The sequence below is a fragment of the Rhamphochromis longiceps genome, linkage group LG17 (genome assembly GCF_057381845.1).
Source record: "Rhamphochromis longiceps isolate RC_006_pf linkage group LG17, R_longiceps_female_GT1.1, whole genome shotgun sequence".
Classification (NCBI taxonomy): Eukaryota; Metazoa; Chordata; class Actinopteri; order Cichliformes; family Cichlidae; genus Rhamphochromis; species Rhamphochromis longiceps.
Window position 1 is genome coordinate 39,720,134 of NC_140573.1, and position 10,972 is coordinate 39,731,105.

Below are 10,972 nucleotides of genomic sequence, written 5' to 3' on the forward strand. Positions count from 1 at the left end.
TTTGTATGCTATCTGTGGCTCAAAGAGGCATAATATGCTTCAGACAAAGATCATGTGTTTATATATTTTTTTAAAGTGCCCACTCGAGGTATGATTAATATTCAGCTCTGTATTATTTAAATGATGGGCATTTTTATTAGACTGTGTTGGAGCCGCTTTTGCAGTTTGTGTGCTAAAACCAAAAAATAAAGGTTTTACTGCTTAACATGATGTAATCTCCAAACATTTATTGACAGGTCATTTTTCTGAAAATCAAAAAAAGTCTAAAAGATACTGAAGACTGCTGTTTGTTTTCAGACAAGCTGATGATATTTGTTTAAACCACACCGTTCAAAAACTTAAACTTTCCTTGCTGCAATCAAGCTTCTAATATTTGAAGCTTTTCTACGGGTCCTATCAAATAGTGTGAACCTTTAAAGCCGACTATTTCTGAAGACTTATCTAGCTAAGCTAGTTAGTAGTATAAATTTTAGGTTGTTACATGTAACAACTATAACTATGCTTATCTTAAGAGTCAGATTAGGGCACTGTAGGATTTTCAACTTGCTCACCCACCATAGCCTCTGCAAAATTGCAGACTATGTAACTGTGCTATATTTATAGCTTGTGTTTTATTTGATCTTTTAACTTCGAAAGTGCTTTTTAAATGAAGTGTTAGTTCCATCTCTGTGGTCAGCTCAGCTAAAACACCTTTCTGCAATATGTCAATACGCACCAGTGTCTGTGCCTCACCAATAAACATCCCGTTTATAGAATACCCGCCCGTCAGTACTAACATTACTCTGAGCTAATACACTTCAGTAAATTCAGAGGTTCTTGTGTGATGGCTGTTGTGATTTTACAATGCAGGCAACTGATGGTAAGCAGCTCCATTGTTTTTGCTTTGTTTTGTTTGTTGCCTTCTGAGTGGGTTTTATTGTCTCAGTAACAGCTACCTATTGGTGCGAGAGTCATCCTCTAATCAAGCAGCAACTCATTTATGTTAACAAAAAAGCAAAGCGAGAGCAACAGCTAACGGAGACACATCCCTGCACACTGCTAAGAACTGTGAGGATCATTTATTAAAATAGACAACACTGTACAAGCACATTGTACCAGATAAATGTTAATAAATATCCCCGCATTTAATATCACAGTTTAATCAGATGTTTAACTCGGTTGTTTAATGTGTTTATGCCTCTTTCAGCACCTGTCAGCTGCTTCCTGTTGCTCCATTTGCTGCCAACTTCAGTCATTTTTAATTACAAATTTTCAATAAATTGGATTGTGCCAAAAAAAACCCTGAAAACAAGGTTGTTGAGCAGTGTATCGATTCCACTCCTATGAAGCAGGATGCATTATCAATACTAAACGGTTACAGCTGGAGAGAACGCAAAGACATTAATCGAATGAACCAAAATCCGTGTTCGTTTTTTTTAAATTAAAGCAAAAAAACATCTCCTAGCATTAGCAGAAAAATAATTAAAAGGCAACCAATTCACAGTGGATGGCACAACTTCTTAGGAAATACACAAATAAAATCTCTCTCTGGTGGTTAAAATAATGAAAACTAAATTTCTGCAGTTGTTTGCGGCGGCATCAATCTAAACTATTTGTGTAAAGATAAGTTTGTTTTTCGTTTGAATAGATGAAAAGTTTTTCTGTTTGATGTCAAATTTGATGTAAAAGCCATGTGGCGTGACTAACTGGCAGAAACTTAATAAAATTTAATCTTTACTGGAGCTGAATAACAATAAATGTGCCAATAGACTCAACAGATCAAAACTACGAATAATAACTCACTTTTTTTTCAGGGAACTTGCTGTTCTTCACTAGCTCAGTATACTGATTTGACATTCGGGGGAAAACAACTGCAAACTTAGCAGGAATGCAGGGCAGAAATGGCATGTCTGGGTATTTATCCTGCTTGTAGTGATTGATTGGATTTCAGCAGACTCCTGGAGGATTTTGGAGAGCGGAGGAGGGGTTCAGACATCCCAACAGGCCCACTCATCGATGGGCTGATTGCTTCCTCATGGCTTCATCTGCTTGAGGTCTCAAGCAGGAAACCAACACCGGACAGCAACAACAACAGCAGCACCTCCCTCCAAGCTTAACAACTTGCTTAATCTCCAACCGAAGGAGAAAATCTTCACTGAGTATGTAACAATAACTTGGGGTAATTTCTCCCACTTTTTTTCTTTTCTTGAAAGTTTTGAACAGCCTAAAATCAAAAAGCACAACTGCAAATGTTCAGCCCAGACCCCCTGAGCACTTAGATGTCCTTTAACGTGAGCCTTCACCAGCTGCAGGCCCGCAGAACCTCCTCATCCCATCCTGCCGTCGTTCTCACACAGCCATACAGTGTGCGCCAGCCTCGAAGCGTCTCAGCTCCTGCATTCCTCCCCTGGTGAAATCATATTTTCTAGCCGCCGCTGATTTGTTTGGTCACAGCGGCGCCTGCATGATAGATGTTTTTCTGGCTGTGAAACACCTCCTGTACCCCTCTCTGCATCCCCTCCTCCACCCAACCCTCGGCCCCAGAAAGTTTGGAGGTATGTGGACCTGAAAAGAAAAAAACGGTTTGTCAGTCTCTGCAGAGTCTGTGTGAAGCACCTACAGATGTTGGCAGTGAGCTCGTGGAGCTGCTAATGCTGTGCATGGCTGGCCGCCAGACATTATACTCAGAATAGCAATGGCACTGAAAAATGCTTTTCCAGCATGCTCAGCTCCAGGTATCATCTCTGCCAGGAACAACATACAGCAGAGGAGTGGAGCGCTAGGAAAGGTTTGGCTCGGTCACTCAGGCGCAGCTGGCTGCCGGCGGAGCTCACGGGCGCGTCACTGCAACTCCCCCTGGCTTCTGCTCCGCGGCTGCTGAGTGAGCCCTCATCGGGGACTCTCCTCAGCTCTTACTGGAACAGTGGCGCGGCTGCCCCTCTGTTGGTCTTCCTTGGTCTCTTGTGTTCTGGGGGCCTCTGGATGTCTGGAGTTTTGATCTCCTCCACACCTGCTTCACGCCCTGGAGGACGGGGCTGTGGCCCCCCCACACCCTCTAGCAGATTATTACATGAAGGAACCTTTTAAAAAAACAAAAAACAAGCGCGTCCATGCTCACAGGTGTACACACGGGTGATCACACCCACAAACTACACCCTTTTTGGCTCCTACCTCAAAGCACACTGTGTTCTGTTGATCTTATGTGCTGCACAATAATGTTTAATATTTAGTATTTACTGTCATATTCCCATATATCATTGTGATGTTGTTTATTCTATTACTCTTGTTCTCTTCTGCTTGCTTTCTTTTTTCTTTCTCAGCAGGTGATCCAGGTGATTGATATATGCATTTTTTTTTCTCTGCCCGTTCTGTTGGTTTTTGTCTTTTGCCCTTCTCCCCCGTCCCTCTTCTCAGCTGTTTCTCTTTCCCTCTTTCTTTCTCCCCTTCTTTCCCCCAGTCAAGTCTGTCCCATATTCAGTAAGTGAAAATAAAATAAACAATAAAAGGTGAATCAAATGGACCATTACGGCAAGGCTGGGATGGTCAGTTTGGTAAAGTAAATCCGTTGGGCATCTTTCTTTGCCTTTAGACAACAATTCTGAGGGCAAAAGAGCCAAACGGGACAGGCCAAAAAAAAAAAAAAAAAGGAAAGGTTTGGCTGAACACGCAGCCAAACTTTAAGATTATTTCCTAAATAAATGAGTAGAATTCTGCAGATGCACATTGTCAACTCATCAGTTTTTTTTCTTTTTCTTTTTTCCCAAAAGAAGAAGAAGAAAATCATCTGGGAATATTTTGGGTAAACTGTGGCATCTTCATTACGTAATACACTAACCAGTCGTTTCATTAGGTACCCCTCTTCAACTGCTTGTTAACACAAATATCTAATCAGCCAATCATATGCCAGTAACTCACTGCTTTCAGTCATGCAGACATGGTATAGACGCCCTGCTGAAGTTCAAAATGAGCATCAGAATGGCGAAGAAAGGTGAGTTAAGTGATAAAGTATTTCAGAAACTGCTGATCTGTTGGGAGTTTCCCACACAATCATCTCTAGGGTTTACAGAAAATGGTCCAAAAAGAAATGAACGTCAGTTTTCCCAGCAAAAATGATTTGTTAAAGTCAGAAGAGAATGGCCAGACCACTTGTTACAGAACAGCATCACTGAATATATAACACATGCATGTTTAACCTTGAAGCAGATGGGCTACAGCAGCAGAAGACCGCACTCCTGTTAGAAGATTGGGGGGAAAAAAGGGTCCGAATCTGGCGTAAACAACACCATCCTGTCTGTGGTGTAATGATGTGTGGGATGTTTTCTTGGCACACTTTGGCCTTCTTAGTACAAAGTGAAAAATATTTAAATCCCACAGCCGACCTGAGTGCTGTTTTTGACCATGTCCATTCCTTTATGACCACAGTGCACCCATGTACTGACGACTGCTTTCAGCAGGATAACGCACCATGTCGCAAAGCTCAAATAATCTCAAACCGGCTTCTGGAACATGACAATGAGCTCACTGTACTCAAATGACTCTGGGTTCCTCCGGCTCTGGAGGTAGAGGAGGTTCGACACCCAGCTAGGGCTGCATGTGGAAGTATCCTTGGGCAAGATACTACAGAATAAGTTTCCCTGATGCATCCAATGGCGTGTGAATGTGTCTGCAATGTTAGACAAGGTGCTTGTGTAAAATTGTGTGTGACCAGGTGAATTAAGTTTATAGTAAAAATGAGTGCTCAGTTAGAGAGAAAAATATGGAAGTCCATTCACCCTTTTACCATTTACCACAGTCAGAAGATCTCCATCCAATAAAGTATGTCAGTATGGACCACAGTCTCTCACAGTGTTTCCTGGTAGAGGAGCCAAGATTGAGGAACGCAAACATGTTTTAATGCTTTTAACAATTTCTGACTAGTTGTCCTTTACAAACAGAAGGTTTTCATGGTGTGGAGTGAGACTGCTTTATTAACCCATTTAATCCCCAATTTTTCCCTGCAAAATAAGTGCATGTATTTACCCCTTAGACTCCCCCTACACACAATGTGTTTAATTTGGTTCATGTAATAGGGGGTTAAAACGGTGGGATTAAATGAATATGTCTTCTCTATGACATCATTTAGCCAAATACTGTAAGAAGCCAAATATTTAATGCAGTCTGAAGGTTGAAATTTTGGCCAATGTGATGTACTTGCACATGCATTTACCTCATTTAAATGCTGTAAATATAATATTATGAAGTTTTAATGGAGGTTTCTGTTTTGAGGTAGGGTTTAGACAACGTGAAACGGGTCTGTCACTAACATAACATATGGCTCCTGTAAAGTAGTCCTTGGCATGTTGTTTAAACATCCTGGTTAGAGTCATTTTTCATTCACAGGGTTAAAGGTGTGAAAAGGTGCACTTGAACCCAAACTATAGTTTAGGTTATATGCGGTATAGTGTAATGCTAAAGTTAAACACAAAACCCGTCTGAAAACTGGGTAAAAAAAGTCTTCAACACAGTGCCTCCCAAACAAGACGCCTCCAGCGTTTGGCCCTCTTACACTGCAGAGGTTATTTGCTCTTTACTAAAGGACTGTTTGCTCTCGGTCAACAATATTATAACAATAACAGCTGATAACAATTGATGTGGCCTTTGAGTCAAGGCACAAATGCCAAAGACCACTTAGTACAAGCAACGCCTGACTGAACTGACAGCCTGACGTGAGCATTCACTGAATTTACCTTGAAGTTGAATCTTCTTCATTTCTGGCTAAAAAATGACTGAATAGATAATTTGGGGGATGATTAATAGGGAGCATCAAATTTCTAAAGCAATACATTGTACTGCCTTACAATGTATGGTGGGTTTATGCCTCATGCTACTTGACATTTCCTGAAATGAAATAGTTTGCTCATGTAAAGTGGGATCCCTTTTATGTCATTTCAGGAATACTCACCTGGGCCGTTTTAGTTTAGAACCTTTACTGATTTTGCTGAGAGTCACAGCTCTCATTGACATTTACAGCTATGTAAAGTTCAAACAAAATTAAATGGCAAACATGCAAAATTAACAGCTAGTGGGGTGGGATTTAAAGGCTAAAAAGAACGTTTTCACCCAAACAGAAGCTAAACGGGAAAAAAACTGGACTGAAATTACAAGAAACACATAACTACATGACTGATAATGTTTCTTTGTCTCTGCCAAATGTGTAGCTAACTTTTCATCATCATCATTTACTGAAGACAACGTCAGTATTATATTAAGACTTGTTTTGGTTTAATCCAACCAGCATCATCTTCTACCACATCACTTTCACAAATGAAGCCCAAAGAAAGTTGTGTCAAGGAATTTGGTTAATGAGACTTTTGGGAATTCTCGTGTGCTCATTTCTTTGTCAGCAAGTCAGAAATCTGGTTTGATTTGTAGCACGGTTGTAAACTTTCTGTTGCGTCATTGAGTGCTTTTTATTAATATTACAAAAGTCTGTCTTGTTTTTTTTAATGAACCTGAAGTTGTGCAGGTTTAATCATGTGGTGGTCTGACTGTTAATGCAGAAGAAACCCTATTTTGGTGGTGGGGTGATGCTGAGGGTATCAGTGCTCCACCATGGCGATGATTTGTGTATTTTTAATGCTACACTGGTGCAGGAGATGTTCCGTGGATCGTGCTGCATCAAGTCTCATTCCAGGTGTCAAGCCATATTTGTGTTCTCGGTACCTAACACAGGATCTTTCAAGCATTAAAACAGTGCGTGTGTTGTCAGGGCCGAGCCTGTGCGAGGTTGATGTTGACGGGTGGCTGAGAGGCTCCAAAGTGGCCCGTGTTAAGGTCTGCGCTGTGTGGCCTCTGCCAATTACAAATCTCCGAGCCCGAAACAAAATGTCTGCTGTGCGAACAGGTCAGCAGGAATAAACGAGGCAGTGTGCGGCACTCGGTGAGGGTGCCTGCCTCTTATAATTAATGGGACGATTGACTTTGGCATGGAGTGTGCCGGCCCAGACTGATGGCCATATGATTTGTCAATATGTGTCCTTTCACCTCATAATTCCACCCCCACCCCCGGCAAAAACACACACATACAAACACTGCCTGAAAACCAAGCAACAGTTTCGCCTTTTAGCAACTTTCTTATCATACAAATCGTACCTATTTTCACTATCTTGCCCTTGACACCAGTGTGAAGGGAAATTTCACTTTTAATATGGAAATAATTAACTACATCAATACCATTAATTCAACTGTGAAAAAAAACCCCATTGCATATACGTCAGGCTCAAGGTCAGACGATACAGGACTTTAGCGTAAGGTTAGTATTGATTGTAATTATCTTTCACCCTGAGGTAGAATTGTTGCTCATTTGTAACCCAATTGTCCTGTATTTGCTAGCTCTTATTAGACAGGCACGGCTATCATCCAATAATCCTGACACACTGACCGAGATGCACACAGCTCAGTCAGCTCAATATCCAATTTAACTTCCCAATCAACCTTTTGCACTTTCCTTCACTGACATTTACTTCACATCATACTCTGGTTCTCCGTTTAATGAGCGAGTATGCATTTCTAAAATGTTAATTCACATGGATAAACATATCGAAGAAGGAGCAGTGAATGGGCATTTGTCAAAAAAAAGAGTAGTTATAAAAATATTTCCTTGCAAAAGATATATCAACAATAAGCAATATAATAGTGCATCTTTGGAGATGTGAACAGTGAGCGCCTCGAGACGGCTGAGTATGTGTGCGCCATTATTTTGAAAAGTAAGATGCAAGCAAGTCCACACATGCTTTCAGTCTAGCTGTAACTGTGTTTGCCATATAATACAAAGCAAGAGAACGCTACAATATTAGAAACAAAATAACAGGATATTTAACACATAATATAAAGCATGATTAGCTATCTGTGTCTTTGCATTGCATCAATACTGGTAGCTTTTTTGTCCAAATATAGTAACATCTGGCTTCCAAGAACAATACCATGGGCAGCAACAACACTGAGGCTTCAAAATGTTCAAAAATGGGTTAGTGCTGCTGTGCCTCCATCTTTTATATACAGTCTATGGTAGACATTGACATCAGCATTTTTGCCCAAAGAACTGCTGCTCACTGGATCTTTACTCTTTTCAAGAAAAAACGATTCTTGCAGGATTTCTTTGAACCACATGTTGGCCAGGGCCTGAATCCTTACGTGACCTCCTGTAGTCCACAGTGGATCTCTGTCCTGGTGTTTGTGAGTGTGTCCTGTGAAAAATAAGGTGTTATTTTTCTTTTCACTAATATATATTAAGCACTTGTGCTCCAGTGTTCATGATTAACCAGAGTAGTGTAAATCTCTTGGTGATGCCTTATCCTCGACTGAGTTTGGCCAAACAAGGCAGTAGTCACAGCCCTCCTTCCTGCTGAGTGCTTCCAACCTCGGGACCCCCCACCTTTACTTATTCACCTCACTTACCCCTCCCAGCAGGAAGAATCAGCGGTAGGTCCACAGCGGTGATAAAGAAAGCCCAGGTGTTAAAACAGTTGGAAGGAATACAGCGGGGATGGTCGGAGGAATACATCAGCTTATTTAATTTACAGAAATGAATATCCATGCATATCAACAGACCACTGATTAATCAGAGCAAAAGCCTCACGTCAAACATGACCCTGAAACCTGTCTAACTTGGTGAGATTCTGTTTGCCCCTATTTCAATTTCTAACTAAGAGACACATCTCCGAGAAGATGTTTTAAATGTTTTCCTCTCATTGCAAAAAAGTGCCATATTTTTCTTGTTTTCATGGAAAACTAGGGAACAACTTTATCAGCAGACTAACACGCTTAGGTTTGTGGCCTTGATCTGGGCCATTACAAAATACAAAACAGTTAGTGTTTAAATTAAAAAGTATACTACAGAAAAACAAAATCAAATGAACCAATCACACATTCACACATAAACAGGCTGACTAATTGGTATTTAAGGGGAGGGTACTCGCCTACCGGTCGAACCAGAGCCCAAATAAGCGCTGGATTGAACCACTACAAATTTAAAGGGTAAATCACCCACAAAGTCAACCACGGAGTAAACAGTGAGCCCCCAGCATGACGCAGAACTTAATGCAAGCTCCACATAAGGATAAAAATAGAATCAAAGATGTCCCTGAGTTAGCAGTTGGGAAGGTCTCGTGCTGCTTGAATGCTGCTATATTGAGGTTTCTCATGTGACATCAAGTGCACAGTTCTCAAGAGTTAACCCACTATATTGGATCAGATAGCAAAGTTGCTAGCAGATTGCCATGGTAGCCTGCAAATATTCACTAACCACTAGCTGAATGATAGTAAAATGTGCAAAAACAAACGAGAAATGAAGAAGCTTCGCCTTCAATGCAAAACCTGTGCTGTAGCTAACATGTATGAAAAGCCCCAACTTTTACTTTGAAGGAAAAGGGTCTCAATTTCCAGTTCCTGTTTACAATTTCACTGCAGTTCAGAGAGGAGCTGATCACCCTTTTTTTGAGTGCATCACTTTCATTTAAACTAGGCTTAAAGCACAATGTTAGCCAAACCAAAGCAATCACGAGGATGTTTTTGCTAACTTTGTGGAATACACGTTTTCCCCTAGCAACAGGTGGTTGCCAGCTGGTTACTGTCATGTCTATAGGCCTATGTGACACAGGCCTTATTCACTTTATGTTACAGTGATGGTCACACATTCAAAATAGTGGACAAGCTAACACCACATGACTGTATAGCATGACATACATTACATGCAATAGTGAATCTTAACAGTGCAGAAGAAACATGTCTCATCTCTTCACCGTTTTTAATAATGCTAGCTAACACACAGAGAACGAACCTATGCTGCCTGAAGACATGGATACAGTTTTGTTAAAATCCATGGATGTCATTAATTACAACATTTTTTCACTGGCTATACAGAAATGAGTGTGTTCCAAAATGCTACCGGACCACTGAAATGTACCTTTTTGGCAGTTAGCTCATTGCTCAGATTATCCTTCATTTAATTTTTCATTTAATTGTTAATATATAAATGATTTTGAGATAGTATCAACAGCCATGGGGGAGGTCTCTCAGTAGAAAACGCTGTAAAAGTTATGAAAATACACTTATGAGTCCAAAACTTATGCTGTCCAGTAGGGAGTCTTTGCTTATGTTTGACACCCCCTTGTTATAGTGTCCGTAACAAATACGCTAGGATAGGGTAGGTTTTGAAATAAGATGATCAAAAAAAGAAAAGCTGTAATTAAAAAGGAACCTATATTCAAGTATACAAAGCCAGGGTCACACATTTGATCTCGACAGCTTGTTCAGTGGCAGCCCCGGGGCAAAACCCCTCACTGAAACCCACAAGTAAGAGTTACTGAAACAAAATATCAAAAATAGTTGATCTCGCTCACCTGCTGATCAGAGCTGAAAACCCCCCCAAACAGTGTCCTTTTGCTGCTGACAGGACTGTGTTTGCGCATGTCTGCTCCGGTCATTGCTTTTGCATTTCAAAGCATAGTTGTTTGATTTAATAGCTTGGCTCTCAAATCAGTAATGGGTTGAAGGGTCACTGCGGAAAACAATGTACCGCTAATAAGTGACTCATTTTGAATAGAATAGAGGAAGCAAGCATATCTGATGGGAGATAACAGGGAGAGGGCCTGCAGGGGACACACAGTTAATGAGGACTTTTATTATAACACAAATATACAATGGATGCTCTTTATGTTTTCATTTGATATTTTTTGAAATGTTCTGTGTTGAAACAAAAGACTCTGAATGCCCTCGAAATGATTTTGCATTTTAAGTTTTGCATTTCTAAACATTAACTGCTACACATTATCACTTGTTATAGTGTAACACCTTTACAATAGTTAACTATTAGCAGTCTAATCAGGAGTGGGGCAGTGCACCTTCACAGGGATTCTGACATCTCAACCCAGCACCCCCTCCCGGCTTTTATCCCCCAGGAACCTCCTGCTGCTTGTCTCCTGAATGCTTTCCCTCCTCCTTTCACCTCTTCTGT